General features: G+C 52.6%; 81 non-coding genes across 81 annotated transcripts; all 81 read right to left on the bottom strand.

Annotated features, from left to right (window-relative positions):
- Positions 1-158: 158 nt before the first annotated feature.
- Positions 159-277, bottom strand: LOC122286589. The gene has a single exon (XR_006233908.1). It is a non-coding gene; the product is annotated as a 5S ribosomal RNA (ribosomal RNA).
- A 178-nt stretch (positions 278-455) lies between these two features.
- Positions 456-574, bottom strand: LOC122287192. The gene has a single exon (XR_006234496.1). It is a non-coding gene; the product is annotated as a 5S ribosomal RNA (ribosomal RNA).
- Positions 575-763: 189 nt separating this feature from the next.
- Positions 764-882, bottom strand: LOC122287266. The gene has a single exon (XR_006234567.1). It is a non-coding gene; the product is annotated as a 5S ribosomal RNA (ribosomal RNA).
- Positions 883-1071: 189 nt separating this feature from the next.
- On the bottom strand, positions 1072-1190 carry LOC122286588. The gene has a single exon (XR_006233907.1). It is a non-coding gene; the product is annotated as a 5S ribosomal RNA (ribosomal RNA).
- A 189-nt stretch (positions 1191-1379) lies between these two features.
- LOC122287726 lies at positions 1380-1498 on the bottom strand. Its single transcript, XR_006235014.1, has one exon. It is a non-coding gene; the product is annotated as a 5S ribosomal RNA (ribosomal RNA).
- Positions 1499-1687: 189 nt separating this feature from the next.
- LOC122288001 lies at positions 1688-1806 on the bottom strand. Its single transcript, XR_006235279.1, has one exon. It is a non-coding gene; the product is annotated as a 5S ribosomal RNA (ribosomal RNA).
- A 188-nt stretch (positions 1807-1994) lies between these two features.
- LOC122286587 lies at positions 1995-2113 on the bottom strand. Its single transcript, XR_006233906.1, has one exon. It is a non-coding gene; the product is annotated as a 5S ribosomal RNA (ribosomal RNA).
- Positions 2114-2291: 178 nt separating this feature from the next.
- On the bottom strand, positions 2292-2410 carry LOC122287528. Its single transcript, XR_006234819.1, has one exon. It is a non-coding gene; the product is annotated as a 5S ribosomal RNA (ribosomal RNA).
- Positions 2411-2599: 189 nt separating this feature from the next.
- Positions 2600-2718, bottom strand: LOC122286585. The gene has a single exon (XR_006233904.1). It is a non-coding gene; the product is annotated as a 5S ribosomal RNA (ribosomal RNA).
- A 178-nt stretch (positions 2719-2896) lies between these two features.
- LOC122286584 lies at positions 2897-3015 on the bottom strand. Its single transcript, XR_006233903.1, has one exon. It is a non-coding gene; the product is annotated as a 5S ribosomal RNA (ribosomal RNA).
- Positions 3016-3204: 189 nt separating this feature from the next.
- On the bottom strand, positions 3205-3323 carry LOC122286583. The gene has a single exon (XR_006233902.1). It is a non-coding gene; the product is annotated as a 5S ribosomal RNA (ribosomal RNA).
- A 189-nt stretch (positions 3324-3512) lies between these two features.
- On the bottom strand, positions 3513-3631 carry LOC122288600. The gene has a single exon (XR_006235857.1). It is a non-coding gene; the product is annotated as a 5S ribosomal RNA (ribosomal RNA).
- A 189-nt stretch (positions 3632-3820) lies between these two features.
- LOC122288713 lies at positions 3821-3939 on the bottom strand. The gene has a single exon (XR_006235965.1). It is a non-coding gene; the product is annotated as a 5S ribosomal RNA (ribosomal RNA).
- A 189-nt stretch (positions 3940-4128) lies between these two features.
- LOC122286581 lies at positions 4129-4247 on the bottom strand. Its single transcript, XR_006233901.1, has one exon. It is a non-coding gene; the product is annotated as a 5S ribosomal RNA (ribosomal RNA).
- A 178-nt stretch (positions 4248-4425) lies between these two features.
- Positions 4426-4544, bottom strand: LOC122283037. Its single transcript, XR_006230523.1, has one exon. It is a non-coding gene; the product is annotated as a 5S ribosomal RNA (ribosomal RNA).
- Positions 4545-4733: 189 nt separating this feature from the next.
- On the bottom strand, positions 4734-4852 carry LOC122286580. The gene has a single exon (XR_006233900.1). It is a non-coding gene; the product is annotated as a 5S ribosomal RNA (ribosomal RNA).
- A 189-nt stretch (positions 4853-5041) lies between these two features.
- Positions 5042-5160, bottom strand: LOC122286579. The gene has a single exon (XR_006233899.1). It is a non-coding gene; the product is annotated as a 5S ribosomal RNA (ribosomal RNA).
- A 178-nt stretch (positions 5161-5338) lies between these two features.
- On the bottom strand, positions 5339-5457 carry LOC122287955. Its single transcript, XR_006235235.1, has one exon. It is a non-coding gene; the product is annotated as a 5S ribosomal RNA (ribosomal RNA).
- A 189-nt stretch (positions 5458-5646) lies between these two features.
- On the bottom strand, positions 5647-5765 carry LOC122286578. Its single transcript, XR_006233898.1, has one exon. It is a non-coding gene; the product is annotated as a 5S ribosomal RNA (ribosomal RNA).
- Positions 5766-5954: 189 nt separating this feature from the next.
- On the bottom strand, positions 5955-6073 carry LOC122286577. The gene has a single exon (XR_006233897.1). It is a non-coding gene; the product is annotated as a 5S ribosomal RNA (ribosomal RNA).
- A 178-nt stretch (positions 6074-6251) lies between these two features.
- On the bottom strand, positions 6252-6370 carry LOC122283036. Its single transcript, XR_006230522.1, has one exon. It is a non-coding gene; the product is annotated as a 5S ribosomal RNA (ribosomal RNA).
- A 189-nt stretch (positions 6371-6559) lies between these two features.
- On the bottom strand, positions 6560-6678 carry LOC122286576. Its single transcript, XR_006233896.1, has one exon. It is a non-coding gene; the product is annotated as a 5S ribosomal RNA (ribosomal RNA).
- A 189-nt stretch (positions 6679-6867) lies between these two features.
- Positions 6868-6986, bottom strand: LOC122286575. The gene has a single exon (XR_006233895.1). It is a non-coding gene; the product is annotated as a 5S ribosomal RNA (ribosomal RNA).
- Positions 6987-7164: 178 nt separating this feature from the next.
- On the bottom strand, positions 7165-7283 carry LOC122287954. The gene has a single exon (XR_006235234.1). It is a non-coding gene; the product is annotated as a 5S ribosomal RNA (ribosomal RNA).
- A 189-nt stretch (positions 7284-7472) lies between these two features.
- On the bottom strand, positions 7473-7591 carry LOC122286573. Its single transcript, XR_006233893.1, has one exon. It is a non-coding gene; the product is annotated as a 5S ribosomal RNA (ribosomal RNA).
- Positions 7592-7780: 189 nt separating this feature from the next.
- Positions 7781-7899, bottom strand: LOC122286572. The gene has a single exon (XR_006233892.1). It is a non-coding gene; the product is annotated as a 5S ribosomal RNA (ribosomal RNA).
- A 189-nt stretch (positions 7900-8088) lies between these two features.
- LOC122287560 lies at positions 8089-8207 on the bottom strand. The gene has a single exon (XR_006234850.1). It is a non-coding gene; the product is annotated as a 5S ribosomal RNA (ribosomal RNA).
- Positions 8208-8396: 189 nt separating this feature from the next.
- LOC122286571 lies at positions 8397-8515 on the bottom strand. Its single transcript, XR_006233891.1, has one exon. It is a non-coding gene; the product is annotated as a 5S ribosomal RNA (ribosomal RNA).
- A 178-nt stretch (positions 8516-8693) lies between these two features.
- LOC122286570 lies at positions 8694-8812 on the bottom strand. The gene has a single exon (XR_006233890.1). It is a non-coding gene; the product is annotated as a 5S ribosomal RNA (ribosomal RNA).
- A 189-nt stretch (positions 8813-9001) lies between these two features.
- LOC122286569 lies at positions 9002-9120 on the bottom strand. Its single transcript, XR_006233889.1, has one exon. It is a non-coding gene; the product is annotated as a 5S ribosomal RNA (ribosomal RNA).
- Positions 9121-9309: 189 nt separating this feature from the next.
- On the bottom strand, positions 9310-9428 carry LOC122287725. The gene has a single exon (XR_006235013.1). It is a non-coding gene; the product is annotated as a 5S ribosomal RNA (ribosomal RNA).
- Positions 9429-9617: 189 nt separating this feature from the next.
- On the bottom strand, positions 9618-9736 carry LOC122288158. The gene has a single exon (XR_006235430.1). It is a non-coding gene; the product is annotated as a 5S ribosomal RNA (ribosomal RNA).
- Positions 9737-9925: 189 nt separating this feature from the next.
- LOC122286568 lies at positions 9926-10044 on the bottom strand. Its single transcript, XR_006233888.1, has one exon. It is a non-coding gene; the product is annotated as a 5S ribosomal RNA (ribosomal RNA).
- Positions 10045-10222: 178 nt separating this feature from the next.
- Positions 10223-10341, bottom strand: LOC122286567. Its single transcript, XR_006233887.1, has one exon. It is a non-coding gene; the product is annotated as a 5S ribosomal RNA (ribosomal RNA).
- Positions 10342-10530: 189 nt separating this feature from the next.
- Positions 10531-10649, bottom strand: LOC122287191. Its single transcript, XR_006234494.1, has one exon. It is a non-coding gene; the product is annotated as a 5S ribosomal RNA (ribosomal RNA).
- A 189-nt stretch (positions 10650-10838) lies between these two features.
- LOC122287404 lies at positions 10839-10957 on the bottom strand. The gene has a single exon (XR_006234699.1). It is a non-coding gene; the product is annotated as a 5S ribosomal RNA (ribosomal RNA).
- A 189-nt stretch (positions 10958-11146) lies between these two features.
- LOC122286566 lies at positions 11147-11265 on the bottom strand. Its single transcript, XR_006233886.1, has one exon. It is a non-coding gene; the product is annotated as a 5S ribosomal RNA (ribosomal RNA).
- A 189-nt stretch (positions 11266-11454) lies between these two features.
- On the bottom strand, positions 11455-11573 carry LOC122288599. The gene has a single exon (XR_006235856.1). It is a non-coding gene; the product is annotated as a 5S ribosomal RNA (ribosomal RNA).
- Positions 11574-11762: 189 nt separating this feature from the next.
- Positions 11763-11881, bottom strand: LOC122288712. Its single transcript, XR_006235964.1, has one exon. It is a non-coding gene; the product is annotated as a 5S ribosomal RNA (ribosomal RNA).
- A 188-nt stretch (positions 11882-12069) lies between these two features.
- On the bottom strand, positions 12070-12188 carry LOC122286565. Its single transcript, XR_006233885.1, has one exon. It is a non-coding gene; the product is annotated as a 5S ribosomal RNA (ribosomal RNA).
- A 178-nt stretch (positions 12189-12366) lies between these two features.
- LOC122287527 lies at positions 12367-12485 on the bottom strand. The gene has a single exon (XR_006234818.1). It is a non-coding gene; the product is annotated as a 5S ribosomal RNA (ribosomal RNA).
- A 189-nt stretch (positions 12486-12674) lies between these two features.
- LOC122286564 lies at positions 12675-12793 on the bottom strand. Its single transcript, XR_006233884.1, has one exon. It is a non-coding gene; the product is annotated as a 5S ribosomal RNA (ribosomal RNA).
- A 178-nt stretch (positions 12794-12971) lies between these two features.
- LOC122284546 lies at positions 12972-13090 on the bottom strand. The gene has a single exon (XR_006231909.1). It is a non-coding gene; the product is annotated as a 5S ribosomal RNA (ribosomal RNA).
- Positions 13091-13279: 189 nt separating this feature from the next.
- On the bottom strand, positions 13280-13398 carry LOC122287190. The gene has a single exon (XR_006234493.1). It is a non-coding gene; the product is annotated as a 5S ribosomal RNA (ribosomal RNA).
- A 189-nt stretch (positions 13399-13587) lies between these two features.
- LOC122287403 lies at positions 13588-13706 on the bottom strand. The gene has a single exon (XR_006234698.1). It is a non-coding gene; the product is annotated as a 5S ribosomal RNA (ribosomal RNA).
- A 189-nt stretch (positions 13707-13895) lies between these two features.
- On the bottom strand, positions 13896-14014 carry LOC122286562. Its single transcript, XR_006233882.1, has one exon. It is a non-coding gene; the product is annotated as a 5S ribosomal RNA (ribosomal RNA).
- A 178-nt stretch (positions 14015-14192) lies between these two features.
- Positions 14193-14311, bottom strand: LOC122283035. The gene has a single exon (XR_006230521.1). It is a non-coding gene; the product is annotated as a 5S ribosomal RNA (ribosomal RNA).
- Positions 14312-14500: 189 nt separating this feature from the next.
- LOC122286561 lies at positions 14501-14619 on the bottom strand. The gene has a single exon (XR_006233881.1). It is a non-coding gene; the product is annotated as a 5S ribosomal RNA (ribosomal RNA).
- A 189-nt stretch (positions 14620-14808) lies between these two features.
- Positions 14809-14927, bottom strand: LOC122286560. Its single transcript, XR_006233880.1, has one exon. It is a non-coding gene; the product is annotated as a 5S ribosomal RNA (ribosomal RNA).
- Positions 14928-15105: 178 nt separating this feature from the next.
- On the bottom strand, positions 15106-15224 carry LOC122287953. Its single transcript, XR_006235233.1, has one exon. It is a non-coding gene; the product is annotated as a 5S ribosomal RNA (ribosomal RNA).
- A 189-nt stretch (positions 15225-15413) lies between these two features.
- LOC122286559 lies at positions 15414-15532 on the bottom strand. The gene has a single exon (XR_006233879.1). It is a non-coding gene; the product is annotated as a 5S ribosomal RNA (ribosomal RNA).
- A 189-nt stretch (positions 15533-15721) lies between these two features.
- On the bottom strand, positions 15722-15840 carry LOC122287992. Its single transcript, XR_006235270.1, has one exon. It is a non-coding gene; the product is annotated as a 5S ribosomal RNA (ribosomal RNA).
- Positions 15841-16029: 189 nt separating this feature from the next.
- On the bottom strand, positions 16030-16148 carry LOC122287558. Its single transcript, XR_006234848.1, has one exon. It is a non-coding gene; the product is annotated as a 5S ribosomal RNA (ribosomal RNA).
- A 189-nt stretch (positions 16149-16337) lies between these two features.
- LOC122286558 lies at positions 16338-16456 on the bottom strand. Its single transcript, XR_006233878.1, has one exon. It is a non-coding gene; the product is annotated as a 5S ribosomal RNA (ribosomal RNA).
- Positions 16457-16634: 178 nt separating this feature from the next.
- On the bottom strand, positions 16635-16753 carry LOC122286557. The gene has a single exon (XR_006233877.1). It is a non-coding gene; the product is annotated as a 5S ribosomal RNA (ribosomal RNA).
- A 189-nt stretch (positions 16754-16942) lies between these two features.
- On the bottom strand, positions 16943-17061 carry LOC122286555. Its single transcript, XR_006233876.1, has one exon. It is a non-coding gene; the product is annotated as a 5S ribosomal RNA (ribosomal RNA).
- A 189-nt stretch (positions 17062-17250) lies between these two features.
- Positions 17251-17369, bottom strand: LOC122287724. The gene has a single exon (XR_006235012.1). It is a non-coding gene; the product is annotated as a 5S ribosomal RNA (ribosomal RNA).
- A 189-nt stretch (positions 17370-17558) lies between these two features.
- LOC122288157 lies at positions 17559-17677 on the bottom strand. The gene has a single exon (XR_006235429.1). It is a non-coding gene; the product is annotated as a 5S ribosomal RNA (ribosomal RNA).
- A 189-nt stretch (positions 17678-17866) lies between these two features.
- Positions 17867-17985, bottom strand: LOC122286554. Its single transcript, XR_006233875.1, has one exon. It is a non-coding gene; the product is annotated as a 5S ribosomal RNA (ribosomal RNA).
- Positions 17986-18174: 189 nt separating this feature from the next.
- Positions 18175-18293, bottom strand: LOC122286553. The gene has a single exon (XR_006233874.1). It is a non-coding gene; the product is annotated as a 5S ribosomal RNA (ribosomal RNA).
- A 178-nt stretch (positions 18294-18471) lies between these two features.
- LOC122286552 lies at positions 18472-18590 on the bottom strand. The gene has a single exon (XR_006233873.1). It is a non-coding gene; the product is annotated as a 5S ribosomal RNA (ribosomal RNA).
- A 189-nt stretch (positions 18591-18779) lies between these two features.
- LOC122286550 lies at positions 18780-18898 on the bottom strand. The gene has a single exon (XR_006233871.1). It is a non-coding gene; the product is annotated as a 5S ribosomal RNA (ribosomal RNA).
- Positions 18899-19087: 189 nt separating this feature from the next.
- Positions 19088-19206, bottom strand: LOC122286549. The gene has a single exon (XR_006233870.1). It is a non-coding gene; the product is annotated as a 5S ribosomal RNA (ribosomal RNA).
- A 189-nt stretch (positions 19207-19395) lies between these two features.
- Positions 19396-19514, bottom strand: LOC122287402. The gene has a single exon (XR_006234697.1). It is a non-coding gene; the product is annotated as a 5S ribosomal RNA (ribosomal RNA).
- A 178-nt stretch (positions 19515-19692) lies between these two features.
- Positions 19693-19811, bottom strand: LOC122286548. Its single transcript, XR_006233869.1, has one exon. It is a non-coding gene; the product is annotated as a 5S ribosomal RNA (ribosomal RNA).
- A 189-nt stretch (positions 19812-20000) lies between these two features.
- Positions 20001-20119, bottom strand: LOC122286547. The gene has a single exon (XR_006233868.1). It is a non-coding gene; the product is annotated as a 5S ribosomal RNA (ribosomal RNA).
- Positions 20120-20297: 178 nt separating this feature from the next.
- LOC122287320 lies at positions 20298-20416 on the bottom strand. Its single transcript, XR_006234619.1, has one exon. It is a non-coding gene; the product is annotated as a 5S ribosomal RNA (ribosomal RNA).
- A 189-nt stretch (positions 20417-20605) lies between these two features.
- Positions 20606-20724, bottom strand: LOC122287723. Its single transcript, XR_006235011.1, has one exon. It is a non-coding gene; the product is annotated as a 5S ribosomal RNA (ribosomal RNA).
- Positions 20725-20913: 189 nt separating this feature from the next.
- LOC122288156 lies at positions 20914-21032 on the bottom strand. The gene has a single exon (XR_006235428.1). It is a non-coding gene; the product is annotated as a 5S ribosomal RNA (ribosomal RNA).
- Positions 21033-21221: 189 nt separating this feature from the next.
- On the bottom strand, positions 21222-21340 carry LOC122286546. The gene has a single exon (XR_006233867.1). It is a non-coding gene; the product is annotated as a 5S ribosomal RNA (ribosomal RNA).
- Positions 21341-21529: 189 nt separating this feature from the next.
- On the bottom strand, positions 21530-21648 carry LOC122286545. The gene has a single exon (XR_006233866.1). It is a non-coding gene; the product is annotated as a 5S ribosomal RNA (ribosomal RNA).
- Positions 21649-21826: 178 nt separating this feature from the next.
- LOC122286544 lies at positions 21827-21945 on the bottom strand. The gene has a single exon (XR_006233865.1). It is a non-coding gene; the product is annotated as a 5S ribosomal RNA (ribosomal RNA).
- Positions 21946-22134: 189 nt separating this feature from the next.
- Positions 22135-22253, bottom strand: LOC122286543. The gene has a single exon (XR_006233864.1). It is a non-coding gene; the product is annotated as a 5S ribosomal RNA (ribosomal RNA).
- A 189-nt stretch (positions 22254-22442) lies between these two features.
- On the bottom strand, positions 22443-22561 carry LOC122286542. The gene has a single exon (XR_006233863.1). It is a non-coding gene; the product is annotated as a 5S ribosomal RNA (ribosomal RNA).
- Positions 22562-22750: 189 nt separating this feature from the next.
- Positions 22751-22869, bottom strand: LOC122288178. The gene has a single exon (XR_006235447.1). It is a non-coding gene; the product is annotated as a 5S ribosomal RNA (ribosomal RNA).
- Positions 22870-23047: 178 nt separating this feature from the next.
- Positions 23048-23166, bottom strand: LOC122286541. Its single transcript, XR_006233862.1, has one exon. It is a non-coding gene; the product is annotated as a 5S ribosomal RNA (ribosomal RNA).
- A 189-nt stretch (positions 23167-23355) lies between these two features.
- LOC122286539 lies at positions 23356-23474 on the bottom strand. The gene has a single exon (XR_006233860.1). It is a non-coding gene; the product is annotated as a 5S ribosomal RNA (ribosomal RNA).
- A 178-nt stretch (positions 23475-23652) lies between these two features.
- LOC122287319 lies at positions 23653-23771 on the bottom strand. The gene has a single exon (XR_006234618.1). It is a non-coding gene; the product is annotated as a 5S ribosomal RNA (ribosomal RNA).
- A 189-nt stretch (positions 23772-23960) lies between these two features.
- LOC122287188 lies at positions 23961-24079 on the bottom strand. The gene has a single exon (XR_006234491.1). It is a non-coding gene; the product is annotated as a 5S ribosomal RNA (ribosomal RNA).
- A 189-nt stretch (positions 24080-24268) lies between these two features.
- LOC122287401 lies at positions 24269-24387 on the bottom strand. The gene has a single exon (XR_006234696.1). It is a non-coding gene; the product is annotated as a 5S ribosomal RNA (ribosomal RNA).
- A 189-nt stretch (positions 24388-24576) lies between these two features.
- On the bottom strand, positions 24577-24695 carry LOC122286538. The gene has a single exon (XR_006233859.1). It is a non-coding gene; the product is annotated as a 5S ribosomal RNA (ribosomal RNA).
- Positions 24696-24797: the final 102 nt, after the last annotated feature.

Below are 24797 nucleotides of genomic sequence, written 5' to 3'. Positions count from 1 at the left end.
CTATTACGACCTAGCCGCACCCTGCCTATCTCACGCCAACCGGGGATCTGACCGATACCCATTGCTACGCGATGGGGTCGGTGCGATTTTCCTAAAAATCCATTCCCTGGTTCTCGTTCCGGTCCATCCGACCAGAGATGCGGTAAAAATTAAAAGGGGGGGTGCAACACGAGGACTTCCCAGGAGGTCACCCATCCTAGTACTACTCTCGCCCAAGCACGCTTAACTGCGGAGTTCTGATGGGATCCGGTGCATTAGTGCTGGTATGATCGCACCCATCATGCTACCAGCGAAAAACTAATATAATCCTATTACGACCTAGCCGCACCCTGCCTATCCCATGCCAACTGGCGATCTGATTGATAGCGATGGGGTCGGTGCGATTTTCCTAAGAATCCATTGCCCGGTTGTCGTTCCGGTCCATCCGACCGGAGATGCGGTAAAAATAAAAAGGGGGGGTGCAACACGAGGACTTCCCAGGAGGTCACCCATCCTAGTACTACTCTCGCCCAAGCACGCTTAACTGCGGAGTTCTGATGGGATCCGGTGCATTAGTGCAGGTATGATCGCACCCATCATGCTACCAGCGAAAAACTAATATAATCCTATTACGACCTAGCCGCACCATGCCTATCCCATGCCAACCGGCGATCTGATCGATACCCATTGCTACGCGATGGGGTCGGTGCGATTTTCCTAAGAATCCATTGCCCGGTTGTCGTTCCGGTCCATCCGACCGGAGATGCGGTAAAAATAAAAAGGGGGGGTGCAACACGAGGACTTCCCAGGAGGTCACCCATCCTAGTACTACTCTCGCCCAAGCACACTTAACTGCGGAGTTCTGATGGGATCCGGTGCATTAGTGCTGGTATGATCGCACCCATCATGCTACCAGCGAAAAACTAATATAATCCTATTACGACCTAGCCGCACCATGCCTATCCCATGCCAACCGGCGATCTGATCGATACCCATTGCTACGCGATGGGGTCGGTGCGATTTTCCTAAGAATCCATTGCCCGGTTGTCGTTCCGGTCCATCCGACCGGAGATGCGGTAAAAATAAAAAGGGGGGGTGCAACACGAGGACTTCCCAGGAGGTCACCCATCCTAGTACTACTCTCGCCCAAGCACGCTTAACTGCGGAGTTCTGATGGGATCCGGTGCATTAGTGCTGGTATGATCGCACCCATCATGCTACCAGCGAAAAACTAATATAATCCTATTACGACCTAGCCGCACCATGCCTATCCCATGCCAACCGGCGATCTGATCGATACCCATTGCTACGCGATGGGGTCGGTGCGATTTTCCTAAGAATCCATTGCCCGGTTGTCGTTCCGGTCCATCCGACCGGAGATGCGGTAAAAATAAAAAGGGGGGGTGCAACACGAGGACTTCCCAGGAGGTCACCCATCCTAGTACTACTCTCGCCCAAGCACGATTAACTGCGGAGTTCTGATGGGATCCGGTGCATTAGTGCTGGTATGATCGCACCCATCATGCTACCAGCGAAAAACTAATATAATCCTATTACGACCTAGCCGCACCATGCCTATCCCATGCCAACCGGCGATCTGATCGATACCCATTGCTACGCGATGGGGTCGGTGCGATTTTCCTAAGAATCCATTGCCCGGTTGTCGTTCCGGTCCATCCGACCGGAGATGCGGTAAAAATAAAAAGGGGGGGTGCAACACGAGGACTTCCCAGGAGGTCACCCATCCTAGTACTACTCTCGCCCAAGCGCGCTTAACTGCGGAGTTCTGATGGGATCCGGTGCATTAGTGCTGGTATGATCGCACCCATCATGCTACCAGCGAAAAACTAATATAATCCTATTACGACCTAGCCGCACCCTGCCTATCTCATGCCAACCGGCGATCTGACCGATACCCATTGCTACGCGATGGGGTCGGTGCGATTTTCCTAAAAATCCATTCCCTGGTTCTCGTTCCGGTCCATCCGACCAGAGATGCGGTAAAAATTAAAAGGGGGGTGCAACACGAGGACTTCCCAGGAGGTCACCCATCCTAGTACTACTCTCGCCCAAGCACGCTTAACTGCGGAGTTCTGATGGGATCCGGTGCATTAGTGCTGGTATGATCGCACCCATCATGCTACCAGCGAAAAACTAATATAATCCTATTACGACCTAGCCGCACCCTGCCTATCCCATGCCAACTGGCGATCTGATTGATAGCGATGGGGTCGGTGCGATTTTCCTAAGAATCCATTGCCCGGTTGTCGTTCCGGTCCATCCGACCGGAGATGCGGTAAAAATAAAAAGGGGGGGTGCAACACGAGGACTTCCCAGGAGGTCACCCATCCTAGTACTACTCTCGCCCAAACACGCTTAACTGCGGAGTTCTGATGGGATCCGGTGCATTAGTGCTGGTATGATCGCACCCATCATGCTACCAGCGAAAAACTAATATAATCCTATTACGACCTAGCCGCACCCTGCCTATCTCATGCCAACCGGGGATCTGACCGATACCCATTGCTACGCGATGGGGTCGGTGCGATTTTCCTAAAAATCCATTCCCTGGTTCTCGTTCCGGTCCATCCGACCAGAGATGCGGTAAAAATTAAAAGGGGGGGTGCAACACGAGGACTTCCCAGGAGGTCACCCATCCTAGTACTACTCTCGCCCAAGCACGCTTAACTGCGGAGTTCTGATGGGATCCGGTGCATTAGTGCTGGTATGATCGCACCCATCATGCTACCAGCGAAAAACTAATATAATCCTATTACGACCTAGCCGCACCCTGCCTATCCCATGCCAACTGGCGATCTGATTGATAGCGATGGGGTCGGTGCGATTTTCCTAAGAATCCATTGCCCGGTTGTCGTTCCGGTCCATCCGACCGGAGATGCGGTAAAAATAAAAAGGGGGGGTGCAACACGAGGACTTCCCAGGAGGTCACCCATCCTAGTACTACTCTCGCCCAAGCACGCTTAACTGCGGAGTTCTGATGGGATCCGGTGCATTAGTGCTGGTATGATCGCACCCATCATGCTACCAGCGAAAAACTAATATAATCCTATTACGACCTAGCCGCACCATGCCTATCCCATGCCAACCGGCGATCTGATCGATACCCATCGCTACGCGATGGGGTCGGTGCGATTTTCCTAAGAATCCATTGCCCGGTTGTCGTTCCGGTCCATCCGACCGGAGATGCGGTAAAAATAAAAAGGGGGGGTGCAACACGAGGACTTCCCAGGAGGTCACCCATCCTAGTACTACTCTCGCCCAAGCACGCTTAACTGCGGAGTTCTGATGGGATCCGGTGCATTAGTGCTGGTATGATCGCACCCATCATGCTACCAGCGAAAAACTAATATAATCCTATTACGACCTAGCCGCACCCTGCCTATCCCATGCCAACCGGCGATCAGATCGATACCCATTGCTACGCGATGGGGTCGGTGCGATTTTCCTAAGAATCCATTGCCCGGTTCTCGTTCCGGTCCATCCGACCGGAGATACGGTAAAAATAAAAAGGGGGGGTGCAACACGAGGACTTCCCAGGAGGTCACCCATCCTAGTACTACTCTCGCCCAAGCACGCTTAACTGCGGAGTTCTAATGGGATCCGGTGCATTAGTGTTGGTATGATCGCACCCATCATGCTACCAGCGAAAAACTAATATAATCCTATTACGACCTAGCCGCACCCTGCCTATCCCATGCCAACCGGCGATCTGATCGATACCCATTGCTACGCGATGGGGTCGGTGCGATTTTCCTAAGAATCCATTGCCCGGTTGTCGTTCCGGTCCATCCGACCGGAGATGCGGTAAAAATAAAAAGGGGGGTTGCAACACGAGGACTTCCCAGGAGGTCACCCATCCTAGTACTACTCTCGCCCAAGCGCGCTTAACTGCGGAGTTCTGATGGGATCCGGTGCATTAGTGCTGGTATGATCGCACCCATCATGCTACCAGCGAAAAACTAATATAATCCTATTACGACCTAGCCGCACCCTGCCTATCTCATGCCAACCGGCGATCTGACCGATACCCATTGCTACGCGATGGGGTCGGTGCGATTTTCCTAAAAATCCATTCCCTGGTTCTCGTTCCGGTCCATCCGACCAGAGATGCGGTAAAAATTAAAAGGGGGGGTGCAACACGAGGACTTCCCAGGAGGTCACCCATCCTAGTACTACTCTCGCCCAAGCACGCTTAACTGCGGAGTTCTGATGGGATCCGGTGCATTAGTGCTGGTATGATCGCACCCATCATGCTACCAGCGAAAAACTAATATAATCCTATTACGACCTAGCCGCACCCTGCCTATCCCATGCCAACCGGCGATCTGATTGATAGCGATGGGGTCGGTGCGATTTTCCTAAGAATCCATTGCCCGGTTGTCGTTCCGGTCCATCCGACCGGAGATGCGGTAAAAATAAAAAGGGGGGGTGCAACACGAGGACTTCCCAGGAGGTCACCCATCCTAGTACTACTCTCGCCCAAGCACGCTTAACTGCGGAGTTCTGATGGGATCCAGTGCATTAGTGCTGCTATGATCGCACCCATCATGCTACCAGCGAAAAACTAATATAATCCTATTACGACCTAGCCGCACCATGCCTATCCCATGCCAACCGGCGATCTGATCGATACCCATTGCTACGCGATGGGGTCGGTGCGATTTTCCTAAGAATCCATTGCCCGGTTGTCGTTCCGGTCCATCCGACCGGAGATGCGGTAAAAATAAAAAGGGGGGGTGCAACACGAGGACTTCCCAGGAGGTCACCCATCCTAGTACTACTCTCGCCCAAGCACGCTTAACTGCGGAGTTCTGATGGGATCCGGTGCATTAGTGCTGGTATGATCGCACCCATCATGCTACCAGCGAAAAACTAATATAATCCTATTACGACCTAGCCGCACCCTGCCTATCTCATGCCAACCGGCGATCTGACCGATACCCATTGCTACGCGATGGGGTCGGTGCGATTTTCCTAAAAATCCATTCCCTGGTTCTCGTTCCGGTCCATCCGACCAGAGATGCGGTAAAAATTAAAAGGGGGGGTGCAACACGAGGACTTCCCAGGAGGTCACCCATCCTAGTACTACTCTCGCCCAAGCACGCTTAACTGCGGAGTTCTGATGGGATCCGGTGCATTAGTGCTGGTATGATCGCACCCATCATGCTACCAGCGAAAAACTAATATAATCCTATTACGACCTAGCCGCACCCTGCCTATCCCATGCCAACTGGCGATCTGATTGATAGCGATGGGGTCGGTGCGATTTTCCTAAGAATCCATTGCCCGGTTGTCGTTCCGGTCCATCCGACCGGAGATGCGGTAAAAATAAAAAGGGGGGGTGCAACACGAGGACTTCCCAGGAGGTCACCCATCCTAGTACTACTCTCGCCCAAGCACGCTTAACTGCGGAGTTCTGATGGGATCCGGTGCATTAGTGCTGGTAGGATCGCACCCATCATGCTACCAGCGAAAAACTAATATAATCCTATTACGACCTAGCCGCACCATGCCTATCCCATGCCAACCGGCGATCTGATCGATACCCATTGCTACGCGATGGGGTCGGTGCGATTTTCCTAAGAATCCATTGCCCGGTTGTCGTTCCGGTCCATCCGACCGGAGATGCGGTAAAAATAAAAAGGAGGGGTGCAACACGAGGACTTCCCAGGAGGTCACCCATCCTAGTACTACTCTCGCCCAAGCACGCTTAACTGCGGAGTTCTGATGGGATCCGGTGCATTAGTGCTGGTATGATCGCACCCATCATGCTACCAGCGAAAAACTAATATAATCCTATTACGACCTAGCCGCACCATGCCTATCCCATGCCAACCGGCGATCTGATCGATACCCATTGCTACGCGATGGGGTCGGTGCGATTTTCCTAAGAATCCATTCCCTGGTTCTCGTTCCGGTCCATCCGACCAGAGATGCGGTAAAAATTAAAAGGGGGGGTGCAACACGAGGACTTCCCAGGAGGTCACCCATCCTAGTACTACTCTCGCCCAAGCACGCTTAACTGCGGAGTTCTGATGGGATCCGGTGCATTAGTGCTGGTATGATCGCACCCATCATGCTACCAGCGAAAAACTAATATAATCCTATTACGACCTAGCCGCACCCTGCCTATCCCATGCCAACCGGCGATCTGATTGATAGCGATGGGGTCGGTGCGATTTTCCTAAGAATCCATTGCCCGGTTGTCGTTCCGGTCCATCCGACCGGAGATGCGGTAAAAATAAAAAGGGGGGGTGCAACACGAGGACTTCCCAGGAGGTCACCCATCCTAGTACTACTCTCGCCCAAGCACGCTTAACTGCGGAGTTCTGATGGGATCCAGTGCATTAGTGCTGCTATGATCGCACCCATCATGCTACCAGCGAAAAACTAATATAATCCTATTACGACCTAGCCGCACCATGCCTATCCCATGCCAACCGGCGATCTGATCGATACCCATTGCTACGCGATGGGGTCGGTGCGATTTTCCTAAGAATCCATTGCCCGGTTGTCGTTCCGGTCCATCCGACCGGAGATGCGGTAAAAATAAAAAGGGGGGGTGCAACACGAGGACTTCCCAGGAGGTCACCCATCCTAGTACTACTCTCGCCCAAGCACGCTTAACTGCGGAGTTCTGATGGGATCCGGTGCATTAGTGCTGGTATGATCGCACCCATCATGCTACCAGCGAAAAACTAATATAATCCTATTACGACCTAGCCGCACCCTGCCTATCTCATGCCAACCGGCGATCTGACCGATACCCATTGCTACGCGATGGGGTCGGTGCGATTTTCCTAAAAATCCATTCCCTGGTTCTCGTTCCGGTCCATCCGACCAGAGATGCGGTAAAAATTAAAAGGGGGGGTGCAACACGAGGACTTCCCAGGAGGTCACCCATCCTAGTACTACTCTCGCCCAAGCACGCTTAACTGCGGAGTTCTGATGGGATCCGGTGCATTAGTGCTGGTATGATCGCACCCATCATGCTACCAGCGAAAAACTAATATAATCCTATTACGACCTAGCCGCACCCTGCCTATCCCATGCCAACTGGCGATCTGATTGATAGCGATGGGGTCGGTGCGATTTTCCTAAGAATCCATTGCCCGGTTGTCGTTCCGGTCCATCCGACCGGAGATGCGGTAAAAATAAAAAGGGGGGGTGCAACACGAGGACTTCCCAGGAGGTCACCCATCCTAGTACTACTCTCGCCCAAGCACGCTTAACTGCGGAGTTCTGATGGGATCCGGTGCATTAGTGCTGGTAGGATCGCACCCATCATGCTACCAGCGAAAAACTAATATAATCCTATTACGACCTAGCCGCACCATGCCTATCCCATGCCAACCGGCGATCTGATCGATACCCATTGCTACGCGATGGGGTCGGTGCGATTTTCCTAAGAATCCATTGCCCGGTTGTCGTTCCGGTCCATCCGACCGGAGATGCGGTAAAAATAAAAAGGAGGGGTGCAACACGAGGACTTCCCAGGAGGTCACCCATCCTAGTACTACTCTCGCCCAAGCACGCTTAACTGCGGAGTTCTGATGGGATCCGGTGCATTAGTGCTGGTATGATCGCACCCATCATGCTACCAGCGAAAAACTAATATAATCCTATTACGACCTAGCCGCACCATGCCTATCCCATGCCAACCGGCGATCTGATCGATACCCATTGCTACGCGATGGGGTCGGTGCGATTTTCCTAAGAATCCATTGCCCGGTTGTCGTTCCGGTCCATCCGACCGGAGATGCGGTAAAAATAAAAAGGAGGGGTGCAACACGAGGACTTCCCAGGAGGTCACCCATCCTAGTACTACTCTCGCCCAAGCACGCTTAACTGCGGAGTTCTGATGGGATCCGGTGCATTAGTGCTGGTATGATCGCACCCATCATGCTACCAGCGAAAAACTAATATAATCCTATTACGACCTAGCCGCACCCTGCCTATCCCATGCCAACCGGCGATCTGATCGATACCCATTGCTACGCGATGGGGTCGGTGCGATTTTCCTAAGAATCCATTGCCCGGTTGTCGTTCCGGTCCATCCGACCGGAGATGCGGTAAAAATAAAAAGGGGGGGTGCAACACGAGGACTTCCCAGGAGGTCACCCATCCTAGTACTACTCTCGCCCAAGCACGCTTAACTGCGGAGTTCTGATGGAATCCGGTGCATTAGTGCTGGTATGATCGCACCCATCATGCTACCAGCGAAAAACTAATATAATCCTATTACGACCTAGCCGCACCCTGCCAATCTCATGCCAACCGGCGATCTGACCGATACCCATGGCTACGCGATGGGGTCGGTGCGATTTTCCTAAAAATCCATTCCCTGGTTCTCGTTCCGGTCCATCCGACCAGAGATGCGGTAAAAATTAAAAGGGGGGGTGCAACACGAGGACTTCCCAGGAGGTCACCCATCCTAGTACTACTCTCGCCCAAGCACGCTTAACTGCGGAGTTCTGATGGGATCCGGTGCATTAGTGCTGGTATGATCGCACCCATCATGCTACCAGCGAAAAACTAATATAATCCTATTACGACCTAGCCGCACCCTGCCTATCCCATGCCAACTGGCGATCTGATTGATAGCGATGGGGTCGGTGCGATTTTCCTAAGAATCCATTGCCCGGTTGTCGTTCCGGTCCATCCGACCGGAGATGCGGTAAAAATAAAAAGGGGGGGTGCAACACGAGGACTTCCCAGGAGGTCACCCATCCTAGTACTACTCTCGCCCAAGCACGCTTAACTGCGGAGTTCTGATGGGATCCGGTGCATTAGTGCTGGTATGATCGCACCCATCATGCTACCAGCGAAAAACTAATATAATCCTATTACGACCTAGCCGCACCATGCCTATCCCATGCCAACCGGCGATCTGATCGATACCCATTGCTACGCGATGGGGTCGGTGCGATTTTCCTAAGAATCCATTGCCCGGTTGTCGTTCCGGTCCATCCGACCGGAGATGCGGTAAAAATAAAAAGGGGGGGTGCAACACGAGGACTTCCCAGGAGGTCACCCATCCTAGTACTACTCTCGCCCAAGCACGCTTAACTGCGGAGTTCTGATGGGATCCGGTGCATTAGTGCTGGTATGATCGCACCCATCATGCTACCAGCGAAAAACTAATATAATCCTATTACGACCTAGCCGCACCATGCCTATCCCATGCCAACCGGCGATCTGATCGATACCCATTGCTACGCGATGGGGTCGGTGCGATTTTCCTAAGAATCCATTGCCCGGTTGTCGTTCCGGTCCATCCGACCGGAGATGCGGTAAAAATAAAAAGGGGGGGTGCAACACGAGGACTTCCCAGGAGGTCACCCATCCTAGTACTACTCTCGCCCAAGCACGATTAACTGCGGAGTTCTGATGGGATCCGGTGCATTAGTGCTGGTATGATCGCACCCATCATGCTACCAGCGAAAAACTAATATAATCCTATTACGACCTAGCCGCACCATGCCTATCCCATGCCAACCGGCGATCTGATCGATACCCATTGCTACGCGATGGGGTCGGTGCGATTTTCCTAAGAATCCATTGCCCGGTTGTCGTTCCGGTCCATCCGACCGGAGATGCGGTAAAAATAAAAAGGGGGGGTGCAACACGAGGACTTCCCAGGAGGTCACCCATCCTAGTACTACTCTCGCCCAAGCACGCTTAACTGCGGAGTTCTGATGGGATCCGGTGCATTACTGCTGGTATGATCGCACCCATCATGCTACCAGCGAAAAACTAATATAATCCTATTACGACCTAGCCGCACCCTGCCTATCTCATGCCAACCGGCGATCTGACCGATACCCATTGCTACGCGATGGGGTCGGTGCGATTTTCCTAAAAATCCATTCCCTGGTTCTCGTTCCGGTCCATCCGACCAGAGATGCGGTAAAAATTAAAAGGGGGGGTGCAACACGAGGACTTCCCAGGAGGTCACCCATCCTAGTACTACTCTCGCCCAAGCACGCTTAACTGCGGAGTTCTGATGGGATCCGGTGCATTAGTGCTGGTATGATCGCACCCATCATGCTACCAGCGAAAAACTAATATAATCCTATTACGACCTAGCCGCACCCTGCCTATCCCATGCCAACTGGCGATCTGATTGATAGCGATGGGGTCGGTGCGATTTTCCTAAGAATCCATTGCCCGGTTGTCGTTCCGGTCCATCCGACCGGAGATGCGGTAAAAATAAAAAGGGGGGGTGCAACACGAGGACTTCCCAGGAGGTCACCCATCCTAGTACTACTCTCGCCCAAGCACGCTTAACTGCGGAGTTCTGATGGGATCCGGTGCATTAGTGCTGGTATGATCGCACCCATCATGCTACCAGCGAAAAACTAATATAATCCTATTACGACCTAGCCGCACCATGCCTATCCCATGCCAACCGGCGATCTGATCGATACCCATCGCTACGCGATGGGGTCGGTGCGATTTTCCTAAGAATCCATTGCCCGGTTGTCGTTCCGGTCCATCCGACCGGAGATGCGGTAAAAATAAAAAGGGGGGGTGCAACACGAGGACTTCCCAGGAGGTCACCCATCCTAGTACTACTCTCGCCCAAGCACGCTTAACTGCGGAGTTCTGATGGGATCCGGTGCATTAGTGCAGGTATGATCGCACCCATCATGCTACCAGCGAAAAACTAATATAATCCTATTACGACCTAGCCGCACCATGCCTATCCCATGCCAACCGGCGATCTGATCGATACCCATTGCTACGCGATGGGGTCGGTGCGATTTTCCTAAGAATCCATTGCCCGGTTGTCGTTCCGGTCCATCCGACCGGAGATGCGGTAAAAATAAAAAGGGGGGGTGCAACACGAGGACTTCCCAGGAGGTCACCCATCCTAGTACTACTCTCGCCCAAGCACGCTTAACTGCGGAGTTCTGATGGGATCCAGTGCATTAGTGCTGGTATGATCGCACCCATCATGCTACCAGCGAAAAACTAATATAATCCTATTACGACCTAGCCGCACCCTGCCTATCTCATGCCAACCGGCGATCTGACCGATACCCATTGCTACGCGATGGGGTCGGTGCGATTTTCCTAAAAATCCATTCCCTGGTTCTCGTTCCGGTCCATCCGACCAGAGATGCGGTAAAAATTAAAAGGGGGGGTGCAACACGAGGACTTCCCAGGAGGTCACCCATCCTAGTACTACTCTCGCCCAAGCACGCTTAACTGCGGAGTTCTGATGGGATCCGGTGCATTAGTGCTGGTATGATCGCACCCATCATGCTACCAGCGAAAAACTAATATAATCCTATTACGACCTAGCCGCACCCTGCCTATCCCATGCCAACCGGCGATCAGATCGATACCCATTGCTACGCGATGGGGTCGGTGCGATTTTCCTAAGAATCCATTGCCCGGTTCTCGTTCCGGTCCATCCGACCGGAGATACGGTAAAAATAAAAAGGGGGGGTGCAACACGAGGACTTCCCAGGAGGTCACCCATCCTAGTACTACTCTCGCCCAAGCACGCTTAACTGCGGAGTTCTAATGGGATCCGGTGCATTAGTGTTGGTATGATCGCACCCATCATGCTACCAGCGAAAAACTAATATAATCCTATTACGACCTAGCCGCACCCTGCCTATCCCATGCCAACCGGCGATCTGATCGATACCCATTGCTACGCGATGGGGTCGGTGCGATTTTCCTAAGAATCCATTGCCCGGTTGTCGTTCCGGTCCATCCGACCGGAGATGCGGTAAAAATAAAAAGGGGGGTTGCAACACGAGGACTTCCCAGGAGGTCACCCATCCTAGTACTACTCTCGCCCAAGCGCGCTTAACTGCGGAGTTCTGATGGGATCCGGTGCATTAGTGCTGGTATGATCGCACCCATCATGCTACCAGCGAAAAACTAATATAATCCTATTACGACCTAGCCGCACCCTGACTATCTCATGCCAACCGGCGATCTGACCGATACCCATTGCTACGCGATGGGGTCGGTGCGATTTTCCTAAAAATCCATTCCCTGGTTCTCGTTCCGGTCCATCCGACCAGAGATGCGGTAAAAATTAAAAGGGGGGTGCAACACGAGGACTTCCCAGGAGGTCACCCATCCTAGTACTACTCTCGCCCAAGCACGCTTAACTGCGGAGTTCTGATGGGATCCGGTGCATTAGTGCTGGTATGATCGCACCCATCATGCTACCAGCGAAAAACTAATATAATCCTATTACGACCTAGCCGCACCCTGCCTATCCCATGCCAACTGGCGATCTGATTGATAGCGATGGGGTCGGTGCGATTTTCCTAAGAATCCATTGCCCGGTTGTCGTTCCGGTCCATCCGACCGGAGATGCGGTAAAAATAAAAAGGGGGGGTGCAACACGAGGACTTCCCAGGAGGTCACCCATCCTAGTACTACTCTCGCCCAAACACGCTTAACTGCGGAGTTCTGATGGGATCCGGTGCATTAGTGCTGGTATGATCGCACCCATCATGCTACCAGCGAAAAACTAATATAATCCTATTACGACCTAGCCGCACCCTGCCTATCTCATGCCAACCGGGGATCTGACCGATACCCATTGCTACGCGATGGGGTCGGTGCGATTTTCCTAAAAATCCATTCCCTGGTTCTCGTTCCGGTCCATCCGACCAGAGATGCGGTAAAAATTAAAAGGGGGGGTGCAACACGAGGACTTCCCAGGAGGTCACCCATCCTAGTACTACTCTCGCCCAAGCACGCTTAACTGCGGAGTTCTGATGGGATCCGGTGCATTAGTGCTGGTATGATCGCACCCATCATGCTACCAGCGAAAAACTAATATAATCCTATTACGACCTAGCCGCACCCTGCCTATCCCATGCCAACTGGCGATCTGATTGATAGCGATGGGGTCGGTGCGATTTTCCTAAGAATCCATTGCCCGGTTGTCGTTCCGGTCCATCCGACCGGAGATGCGGTAAAAATAAAAAGGGGGGGTGCAATACGAGGACTTCCCAGGAGGTCACCCATCCTAGTACTACTCTCGCCCAAGCACGCTTAACTGCGGAGTTCTGATGGGATCCGGTGCATTAGTGCTGGTATGATCGCACCCATCATGCTACCAGCGAAAAACTAATATAATCCTATTACGACCTAGCCGCACCATGCCTATCCCATGCCAACCGGCGATCTGATCGATACCCATCGCTACGCGATGGGGTCGGTGCGATTTTCCTAAGAATCCATTGCCCGGTTGTCGTTCCGGTCCATCCGACCGGAGATGCGGTAAAAATAAAAAGGGGGGGTGCAACACGAGGACTTCCCAGGAGGTCACCCATCCTAGTACTACTCTCGCCCAAGCACGCTTAACTGCGGAGTTCTGATGGGATCCGGTGCATTAGTGCAGGTATGATCGCACCCATCATGCTACCAGCGAAAAACTAATATAATCCTATTACGACCTAGCCGCACCATGCCTATCCCATGCCAACCGGCGATCTGATCGATACCCATTGCTACGCGATGGGGTCGGTGCGATTTTCCTAAGAATCCATTGCCCGGTTGTCGTTCCGGTCCATCCGACCGGAGATGCGGTAAAAATAAAAAGGGGGGGTGCAACACGAGGACTTCCCAGGAGGTCACCCATCCTAGTACTACTCTCGCCCAAGCACGCTTAACTGCGGAGTTCTGATGGGATCCAGTGCATTAGTGCTGGTATGATCGCACCCATCATGCTACCAGCGAAAAACTAATATAATCCTATTACGACCTAGCCGCACCCTGCCTATCTCATGCCAACCGGCGATCTGACCGATACCCATCGCTACGCGATGGGGTCGGTGCGATTTTCCTAAAAATCCATTCCCTGGTTCTCGTTCCGGTCCATCCGACCAGAGATGCGGTAAAAATTAAAAGGGGGGGTGCAACACGAGGACTTCCCAGGAGGTCACCCATCCTAGTACTACTCTCGCCCAAGCACGCTTAACTGCGGAGTTCTGATGGGATCCGGTGCATTAGTGCTGGTATGATCGCACCCATCATGCTACCAGCGAAAAACTAATATAATCCTATTACGACCTAGCCGCACCCTGCCTATCCCATGCCAACCGGCGATCTGATTGATAGCGATGGGGTCGGTGCGATTTTCCTAAGAATCCATTGCCCGGTTGTCGTTCCGGTCCATCCGACCGGAGATGCGGTAAAAATAAAAAGGGGGGGTGCAACACGAGGACTTCCCAGGAGGTCACCCATCCTAGTACTACTCTCGCCCAAGCACGCTTAACTGCGGAGTTCTGATGGGATCCAGTGCATTAGTGCTGCTATGATCGCACCCATCATGCTACCAGCGAAAAACTAATATAATCCTATTACGACCTAGCCGCACCATGCCTATCCCATGCCAACCGGCGATCTGATCGATACCCATTGCTACGCGATGGGGTCGGTGCGATTTTCCTAAGAATCCATTGCCCGGTTGTCGTTCCGGTCCATCCGACCGGAGATGCGGTAAAAATAAAAAGGGGGGGTGCAACACGAGGACTTCCCAGGAGGTCACCCATCCTAGTACTACTCTCGCCCAAGCACGCTTAACTGCGGAGTTCTGATGGGATCCGGTGCATTAGTGCTGGTATGATCGCACCCATCATGCTACCAGCGAAAAACTAATATAATCCTATTACGACCTAGCCGCACCCTGCCTATCTCATGCCAACCGGCGATCTGACCGATACCCATTGCTACGCGATGGGGTCGGTGCGATTTTCCTAAAAATCCATTCCCTGGTTCTCGTTCCGGTCCATCCGACCAGAGATGCGGTAAAAATTAAAAGGGGGGGTGCAACACGAGGACTTCCCAGGAGGTCACCCATCCTAGTACTACTCTCGCCCAAGCACGCTTAACTGCGGAGTTCTGATGGGATCCGGTGCATTAGTGCTGGTATGATCGCACCCATCATGCTACCAGCGAAAAACTAATATAATCCTATTACGACCTAGCCGCACCCTGCCTATCCCATGCCAACTGGCGATCTGATTGATAGCGATGGGGTCGGTGCGATTTTCCTAAGAATCCATTGCCCGGTTGTCGTTCCGGTCCATCCGACCGGAGATGCGGTAAAAATAAAAAGGGGGGGTGCAACACGAGGACTTCCCAGGAGGTCACCCATCCTAGTACTACTCTCGCCCAAGCACGCTTAACTGCGGAGTTCTGATGGGATCCGGTGCATTAGTGCTGGTAGGATCGCACCCATCATGCTACCAGCGAAAAACTAATATAATCCTATTACGACCTAGCCGCACCATGCCTATCCCATGCCAACCGGCGATCTGATCGATACCCATTGCTACGCGATGGGGTCGGTGCGATTTTCCTAAGAATCCATTGCCCGGTTGTCGTTCCGGTCCATCCGACCGGAGATGCGGTAAAAATAAAAAGGAGGGGTGCAACACGAGGACTTCCCAGGAGGTCACCCATCCTAGTACTACTCTCGCCCAAGCACGCTTAACTGCGGAGTTCTGATGGGATCCGGTGCATTAGTGCTGGTATGATCGCACCCATCATGCTACCAGCGAAAAACTAATATAATCCTATTACGACCTAGCCGCACCATGCCTATCCCATGCCAACCGGCGATCTGATCGATACCCATTGCTACGCGATGGGGTCGGTGCGATTTTCCTAAGAATCCATTGCCCGGTTGTCGTTCCGGTCCATCCGACCGGAGATGCGGTAAAAATAAAAAGGAGGGGTGCAACACGAGGACTTCCCAGGAGGTCACCCATCCTAGTACTACTCTCGCCCAAGCACGCTTAACTGCGGAGTTCTGATGGGATCCGGTGCATTAGTGCTGGTATGATCGCAGCCATCATGCTACCAGCGAAAAACTAATATAATCCTATTACGACCTAGCCGCACCCTGCCTATCCCATGCCAACCGGCGATCTGATCGATACCCATTGCTACGCGATGGGGTCGGTGCGATTTTCCTAAGAATCCATTGCCCGGTTGTCGTTCCGGTCCATCCGACCGGAGATGCGGTAAAAATAAAAAGGGGGGGTGCAACACGAGGACTTCCCAGGAGGTCACCCATCCTAGTACTACTCTCGCCCAAGCACGCTTAACTGCGGAGTTCTGATGGAATCCGGTGCATTAGTGCTGGTATGATCGCACCCATCATGCTACCAGCGAAAAACTAATATAATCCTATTACGACCTAGCCGCACCCTGCCAATCTCATGCCAACCGGCGATCTGACCGATACCCATGGCTACGCGATGGGGTCGGTGCGATTTTCCTAAAAATCCATTCCCTGGTTCTCGTTCCGGTCCATCCGACCAGAGATGCGGTAAAAATTAAAAGGGGGGGTGCAACACGAGGACTTCCCAGGAGGTCACCCATCCTAGTACTACTCTCGCCCAAGCACGCTTAACTGCGGAGTTCTGATGGGATCCGGTGCATTAGTGCTGGTATGATCGCACCCATCATGCTACCAGCGAAAAACTAATATAATCCTATTACGACCTAGCCGCACCCTGCCTATCCCATGCCAACTGGCGATCTGATTGATAGCGATGGGGTCGGTGCGATTTTCCTAAGAATCCATTGCCCGGTTGTCGTTCCGGTCCATCCGACCGGAGATGCGGTAAAAATAAAAAGGGGGGGTGCAACACGAGGACTTCCCAGGAGGTCACCCATCCTAGTACTACTCTCGCCCAAGCACGCTTAACTGCGGAGTTCTGATGGGATCCGGTGCATTAGTGCTGGTATGATCGCACCCATCATGCTACCAGCGAAAAACTAATATAATCCTATTACGACCTAGCCGCACCATGCCTATCCCATGCCAACCGGCGATCTGATCGATACCCATTGCTACGCGATGGGGTCGGTGCGATTTTCCTAAGAATCCATTGCCCGGTTGTCGTTCCGGTCCATCCGACCGGAGATGCGGTAAAAATAAAAAGGGGGGGTGCAACACGAGGACTTCCCAGGAGGTCACCCATCCTAGTACTACTCTCGCCCAAGCACGCTTAACTGCGGAGTTCTGATGGGATCCGGTGCATTAGTGCTGGTATGATCGCACCCATCATGCTACCAGCGAAAAACTAATATAATCCTATTACGACCTAGCCGCACCATGCCTATCCCATGCCAACCGGCGATCTGATCGATACCCATTGCTACGCGATGGGGTCGGTGCGATTTTCCTAAGAATCCATTGCCCGGTTGTCGTTCCGGTCCATCCGACCGGAGATGCGGTAAAAATAAAAAGGGGGGGTGCAACACGAGGACTTCCCAGGAGGTCACCCATCCTAGTACTACTCTCGCCCAAGCACGATTAACTGCGGAGTTCTGATGGGATCCGGTGCATTAGTGCTGGTATGATCGCACCCATCATGCTACCAGCGAAAAACTAATATAATCCTATTACGACCTAGCCGCACCATGCCTATCCCATGCCAACCGGCGATCTGATCGATACCCATTGCTACGCGATGGGGTCGGTGCGATTTTCCTAAGAATCCATTGCCCGGTTGTCGTTCCGGTCCATCCGACCGGAGATGCGGTAAAAATAAAAAGGGGGGGTGCAACACGAGGACTTCCCAGGAGGTCACCCATCCTAGTACTACTCTCGCCCAAGCACGCTTAACTGCGGAGTTCTGATGGGATCCGGTGCATTACTGCTGGTATGATCGCACCCATCATGCTACCAGCGAAAAACTAATATAATCCTATTACGACCTAGCCGCACCCTGCCTATCTCATGCCAACCGGCGATCTGACCGATACCCATTGCTACGCGATGGGGTCGGTGCGATTTTCCTAAAAATCCATTCCCTGGTTCTCGTTCCGGTCCATCCGACCAGAGATGCGGTAAAAATTAAAAGGGGGGGTGCAACACGAGGACTTCCCAGGAGGTCACCCATCCTAGTACTACTCTCGCCCAAGCACGCTTAACTGCGGAGTTCTGATGGGATCCGGTGCATTAGTGCTGGTATGATCGCACCCATCATGCTACCAGCGAAAAACTAATATAATCCTATTACGACCTAGCCGCACCATGCCTATCCCATGCCAACCGGCGATCTGATCGATACCCATTGCTACGCGATGGGGTCGGTGCGATTTTCCTAAGAATCCATTGCCCGGTTGTCGTTCCGGTCCATCCGACCGGAGATGCGGAAAAAATAAAAAGGGGGGGTGCAACACGAGGACTTCCCAGGAGGTCACCCATCCTAGTACTACTCTCGCCCAAGCACGCTTAACTGCGGAGTTCTGATGGGATCCGGTGCATTAGTGCTGGTATGATCGCACCCATCATGCTACCAGCGAAAAACTAATATAATCCTATTACGACCTAGCCGCACCCTGCCTATCCCATGCCAACTGGCGATCTGATTGATAGCGATGGGGTCGGTGCGATTTTCCTAAGAATCCATTGCCCGGTTGTCGTTCCGGTCCATCCGACCGGAGATGCGGTAAAAATAAAAAGGGGGGGTGCAACACGAGGACTTCCCAGGAGGTCACCCATCCTAGTACTACTCTCGCCCAAGCACGCTTAACTGCGGAGTTCTGATGGGATCCGGTGCATTAGTGCTGGTATGATCGCACCCAACATGCTACCAGCGAAAAACTAATATAATCCTATTACGACCTAGCCGCACCATGCCTATCCCATGCCAACCGGCGATCTGATCGATACCCATTGCTACGCGATGGGGTCGGTGCGATTTTCCTAAGAATCCATTGCCCGGTTGTCGTTCCGGTCCATCCGACCGGAGATGCGGTAAAAATAAAAAGGGGGGGTGCAACACGAGGACTTCCCAGGAGGTCACCCATCCTAGTACTACTCTCGCCCAAGCACGCTTAACTGCGGAGTTCTGATGGGATCCGGTGCATTAGTGCTGGTATGATCGCACCCATCATGCTACCAGCGAAAAACTAATATAATCCTATTACGACCTAGCCGCACCATGCCTATCCCATGCCAACCGGCGATCTGATCGATACCCATTGCTACGCGATGGGGTCGGTGCGATTTTCCTAAGAATCCATTGCCCGGTTGTCGTTCCGGTCCATCCGACCGGAGATGCGGTAAAAATAAAAAGGGGGGGTGCAACACGAGGACTTCCCAGGAGGTCACCCATCCTAGTACTACTCTCGCCCAAGCACGCTTAACTGCGGAGTTCTGATGGGATCCGGTGCATTAGTGCTGGTATGATCGCACCCATCATGCTACCAGCGAAAAACTAATATAATCCTATTACGACCTAGCCGCACCCTGCCTATCTCATGCCAACCGGCGATCTGACCGATACCCATCGCTACGCGATGGGGTCGGTGCGATTTTCCTAAAAATCCATTCCCTGGTTCTCGTTCCGGTCCATCCGACCAGAGATGCGGTAAAAATTAAAAGGGGGGGTGCAACACGAGGACTTCCCAGGAGGTCACCCATCCTAGTACTACTCTCGCCCAAGCACGCTTAACTGCGGAGTTCTGATGGGATCCAGTGCATTAGTGCTGGTATGATCGCACCCATCATGCTACCAGCGAAAAACTAATATAATCCTATTACGACCTAGCCGCACCCTGCCTATCCCATGCCAACTGGCGATCTGATTGATAGCGATGGGGTCGGTGCGATTTTCCTAAGAATCCATTGCCCGGTTGTCGTTCCGGTCCATCCGACCGGAGATGCGGTAAAAATAAAAAGGGGGGGTGCAACACGAGGACTTCCCAGGAGGTCACCCATCCTAGTACTACTCTCGCCCAAGCACGCTTAACTGCGGAGTTCTGATGGGATCCGGTGCATTAGTGCTGGTATGATCGCACCCATCATGCTACCAGCGAAAAACTAATATAATCCTATTACGACCTAGCCGCACCATGCCTATCCCATGCCAACCGGCGATCTGATCGATACCCATTGCTACGCGATGGGGTCGGTGCGATTTTCCTAAGAATCCATTGCCCGGTTGTCGTTCCGGTCCATCCGACCGGAGATGCGGTAAAAATAAAAAGGGGGGGTGCAACACGAGGACTTCCCAGGAGGTCACCCATCCTAGTACTACTCTCGCCCAAGCACGCTTAACTGCGGAGTTCTGATGGGATCCGGTGCATTAGTGCTGGTATGATCGCACCCATCATGCTACCAGCGAAAAACTAATATAATCCTATTACGACCTAGCCGCACCCTGCCTATCCCATGCCAACTGGCGATCTGATTGATAGCGATGGGGTCGGTGCGATTTTCCTAAGAATCCATTGCCCGGTTGTCGTTCCGGTCCATCCGACCGGAGATGCGGTAAAAATAAAAAGGGGGGGTGCAACACGAGGACTTCCCAGGAGGTCACCCATCCTAGTACTACTCTCGCCCAAGCACGCTTAACTGCGGAGTTCTGATGAGATCCGGTGCATTAGTGCTGGTATGATCGCACCCATCATGCTACCAGCGAAAAACTAATATAATCCTATTACGACCTAGCCGCACCATGCCTATCCCATGCCAACCGGCGATCTGATCGATACCCATCGCTACGCGATGGGGTCGGTGCGATTTTCCTAAGAATCCATTGCCCGGTTGTCGTTCCGGTCCATCCGACCGGAGATGCGGTAAAAATAAAAAGGGGGGGTGCAACACGAGGACTTCCCAGGAGGTCACCCATCCTAGTACTACTCTCGCCCAAGCACGATTAACTGCGGAGTTCTGATGGGATCCGGTGCATTAGTGCTGGTATGATCGCACCCATCATGCTACCAGCGAAAAACTAATATAATCCTATTACGACCTAGCCGCACCATGCCTATCCCATGCCAACCGGCGATCTGATCGATACCCATTGCTACGCGATGGGGTCGGTGCGATTTTCCTAAGAATCCATTGCCCGGTTGTCGTTCCGGTCCATCCGACCGGAGATGCGGTAAAAATAAAAAGGGGGGGTGCAACACGAGGACTTCCCAGGAGGTCACCCATCCTAGTACTACTCTCGCCCAAGCACGCTTAACTGCGGAGTTCTGATGGGATCCGGTGCATTACTGCTGGTATGATCGCACCCATCATGCTACCAGCGAAAAACTAATATAATCCTATTACGACCTAGCCGCACCCTGCCTATCTCATGCCAACCGGCGATCTGACCGATACCCATTGCTACGCGATGGGGTCGGTGCGATTTTCCTAAAAATCCATTCCCTGGTTCTCGTTCCGGTCCATCCGACCAGAGATGCGGTAAAAATTAAAAGGGGGGGTGCAACACGAGGACTTCCCAGGAGGTCACCCATCCTAGTACTACTCTCGCCCAAGCACGCTTAACTGCGGAGTTCTGATGGGATCCGGTGCATTAGTGCTGGTATGATCGCACCCATCATGCTACCAGCGAAAAACTAATATAATCCTATTACGACCTAGCCGCACCATGCCTATCCCATGCCAACCGGCGATCTGATCGATACCCATTGCTACGCGATGGGGTCGGTGCGATTTTCCTAAGAATCCATTGCCCGGTTGTCGTTCCGGTCCATCCGACCGGAGATGCGGAAAAAATAAAAAGGGGGGGTGCAACACGAGGACTTCCCAGGAGGTCACCCATCCTAGTACTACTCTCGCCCAAGCACGCTTAACTGCGGAGTTCTGATGGGATCCGGTGCATTAGTGCTGGTATGATCGCACCCATCATGCTACCAGCGAAAAACTAATATAATCCTATTACGACCTAGCCGCACCCTGCCTATCCCATGCCAACTGGCGATCTGATTGATAGCGATGGGGTCGGTGCGATTTTCCTAAGAATCCATTGCCCGGTTGTCGTTCCGGTCCATCCGACCGGAGATGCGGTAAAAATAAAAAGGGGGGGTGCAACACGAGGACTTCCCAGGAGGTCACCCATCCTAGTACTACTCTCGCCCAAGCACGCTTAACTGCGGAGTTCTGATGGGATCCGGTGCATTAGTGCTGGTATGATCGCACCCAACATGCTACCAGCGAAAAACTAATATAATCCTATTACGACCTAGCCGCACCATGCCTATCCCATGCCAACCGGCGATCTGATCGATACCCATTGCTACGCGATGGGGTCGGTGCGATTTTCCTAAGAATCCATTGCCCGGTTGTCGTTCCGGTCCATCCGACCGGAGATGCGGTAAAAATAAAAAGGGGGGGTGCAACACGAGGACTTCCCAGGAGGTCACCCATCCTAGTACTACTCTCGCCCAAGCACGCTTAACTGCGGAGTTCTGATGGGATCCGGTGCATTAGTGCTGGTATGATCGCACCCATCATGCTACCAGCGAAAAACTAATATAATCCTATTACGACCTAGCCGCACCATGCCTATCCCATGCCAACCGGCGATCTGATCGATACCCATTGCTACGCGATGGGGTCGGTGCGATTTTCCTAAGAATCCATTGCCCGGTTGTCGTTCCGGTCCATCCGACCGGAGATGCGGTAAAAATAAAAAGGGGGGGTGCAACACGAGGACTTCCCAGGAGGTCACCCATCCTAGTACTACTCTCGCCCAAGCACGCTTAACTGCGGAGTTCTGATGGGATCCGGTGCATTAGTGCTGGTATGATCGCACCCATCATGCTACCAGCGAAAAACTAATATAATCCTATTACGACCTAGCCGCACCCTGCCTATCTCATGCCAACCGGCGATCTGACCGATACCCATCGCTACGCGATGGGGTCGGTGCGATTTTCCTAAAAATCCATTCCCTGGTTCTCGTTCCGGTCCATCCGACCAGAGATGCGGTAAAAATTAAAAGGGGGGGTGCAACACGAGGACTTCCCAGGAGGTCACCCATCCTAGTACTACTCTCGCCCAAGCACGCTTAACTGCGGAGTTCTGATGGGATCCAGTGCATTAGTGCTGGTATCATCGCACCCATCATGCTACCAGCGAAAAACTAATATAATCCTATTACGACCTAGCCGCACCCTGCCTATCCCATGCCAACTGGCGATCTGATTGATAGCGATGGGGTCGGTGCGATTTTCCTAAGAATCCATTGCCCGGTTGTCGTTCCGGTCCATCCGACCGGAGATGCGGTAAAAATAAAAAGGGGGGGTGCAACACGAGGACTTCCCAGGAGGTCACCCATCCTAGTACTACTCTCGCCCAAGCACGCTTAACTGCGGAGTTCTGATGGGATCCGGTGCATTAGTGCTGGTATGATCGCACCCATCATGCTACCAGCGAAAAACTAATATAATCCTATTACGACCTAGCCGCACCATGCCTATCCCATGCCAACCGGCGATCTGATCGATACCCATTGCTACGCGATGGGGTCGGTGCGATTTTCCTAAGAATCCATTGCCCGGTTGTCGTTCCGGTCCATCCGACCGGAGATGCGGTAAAAATAAAAAGGGGGGGTGCAACACGAGGACTTCCCAGGAGGTCACCCATCCTAGTACTACTCTCGCCCAAGCACGCTTAACTGCGGAGTTCTGATGGGATCCGGTGCATTAGTGCTGGTATGATCGCACCCATCATGCTACCAGCGAAAAACTAATATAATCCTATTACGACCTAGCCGCACCCTGCCTATCCCATGCCAACTGGCGATCTGATTGATAGCGATGGGGTCGGTGCGATTTTCCTAAGAATCCATTGCCCGGTTGTCGTTCCGGTCCATCCGACCGGAGATGCGGTAAAAATAAAAAGGGGGGGTGCAACACGAGGACTTCCCAGGAGGTCACCCATCCTAGTACTACTCTCGCCCAAGCACGCTTAACTGCGGAGTTCTGATGAGATCCGGTGCATTAGTGCTGGTATGATCGCACCCATCATGCTACCAGCGAAAAACTAATATAATCCTATTACGACCTAGCCGCACCATGCCTATCCCATGCCAACCGGCGATCTGATCGATACCCATCGCTACGCGATGGGGTCGGTGCGATTTTCCTAAGAATCCATTGCCCGGTTGTCGTTCCGGTCCATCCGACCGGAGATGCGGTAAAAATAAAAAGGGGGGGTGCAACACGAGGACTTCCCAGGAGGTCACCCATCCTAGTACTACTCTCGCCCAAGCACGCTTAACTGCGGAGTTCTGATGGGATCCGGTGCATTAGTGCAGGTATGATCGCACCCATCATGCTACCAGCGAAAAACTAATATAATCCTATTACGACCTAGCCGCACCATGCCTATCCCATGCCAACCGGCGATCTGATCGATACCCATTGCTACGCGATGGGGTCGGTGCGATTTTCCTAAGAATCCATTGCCCGGTTGTCGTTCCGGTCCATCCGACCGGAGATGCGGTAAAAATAAAAAGGGGGGGTGCAACACGAGGACTTCCCAGGAGGTCACCCATCCTAGTACTACTCTCGCCCAAGCACGCTTAACTGCGGAGTTCTGATGGGATCCAGTGCATTAGTGCTGGTATGATCGCACCCATCATGCTACCAGCGAAAAACTAATATAATCCTATTACGACCTAGCCGCACCCTGCCTATCTCATGCCAACCGGCGATCTGACCGATACCCATTGCTACGCGATGGGGTCGGTGCGATTTTCCTAAAAATCCATTCCCTGGTTCTCGTTCCGGTCCATCCGACCAGAGATGCGGTAAAAATTAAAAGGGGGGGTGCAACACGAGGACTTCCCAGGAGGTCACCCATCCTAGTACTACTCTCGCCCAAGCACGCTTAACTGCGGAGTTCTGATGGGATCCGGTGCATTAGTGCTGGTATGATCGCACCCATCATGCTACCAGCGAAAAACTAATATAATCCTATTACGACCTAGCCGCACCCTGCCTATCCCATGCCAACCGGCGATCTGATTGCTAGCGATGGGGTCGGT

Source organism: Carya illinoinensis, chromosome 11, assembly GCF_018687715.1.
Source record: "Carya illinoinensis cultivar Pawnee chromosome 11, C.illinoinensisPawnee_v1, whole genome shotgun sequence".
Classification (NCBI taxonomy): Eukaryota; Viridiplantae; Streptophyta; class Magnoliopsida; order Fagales; family Juglandaceae; genus Carya; species Carya illinoinensis.
The sequence above is the reverse complement of the archived record's forward strand: the minus strand, read 5'-3'. Positions and strand labels throughout refer to the sequence as shown.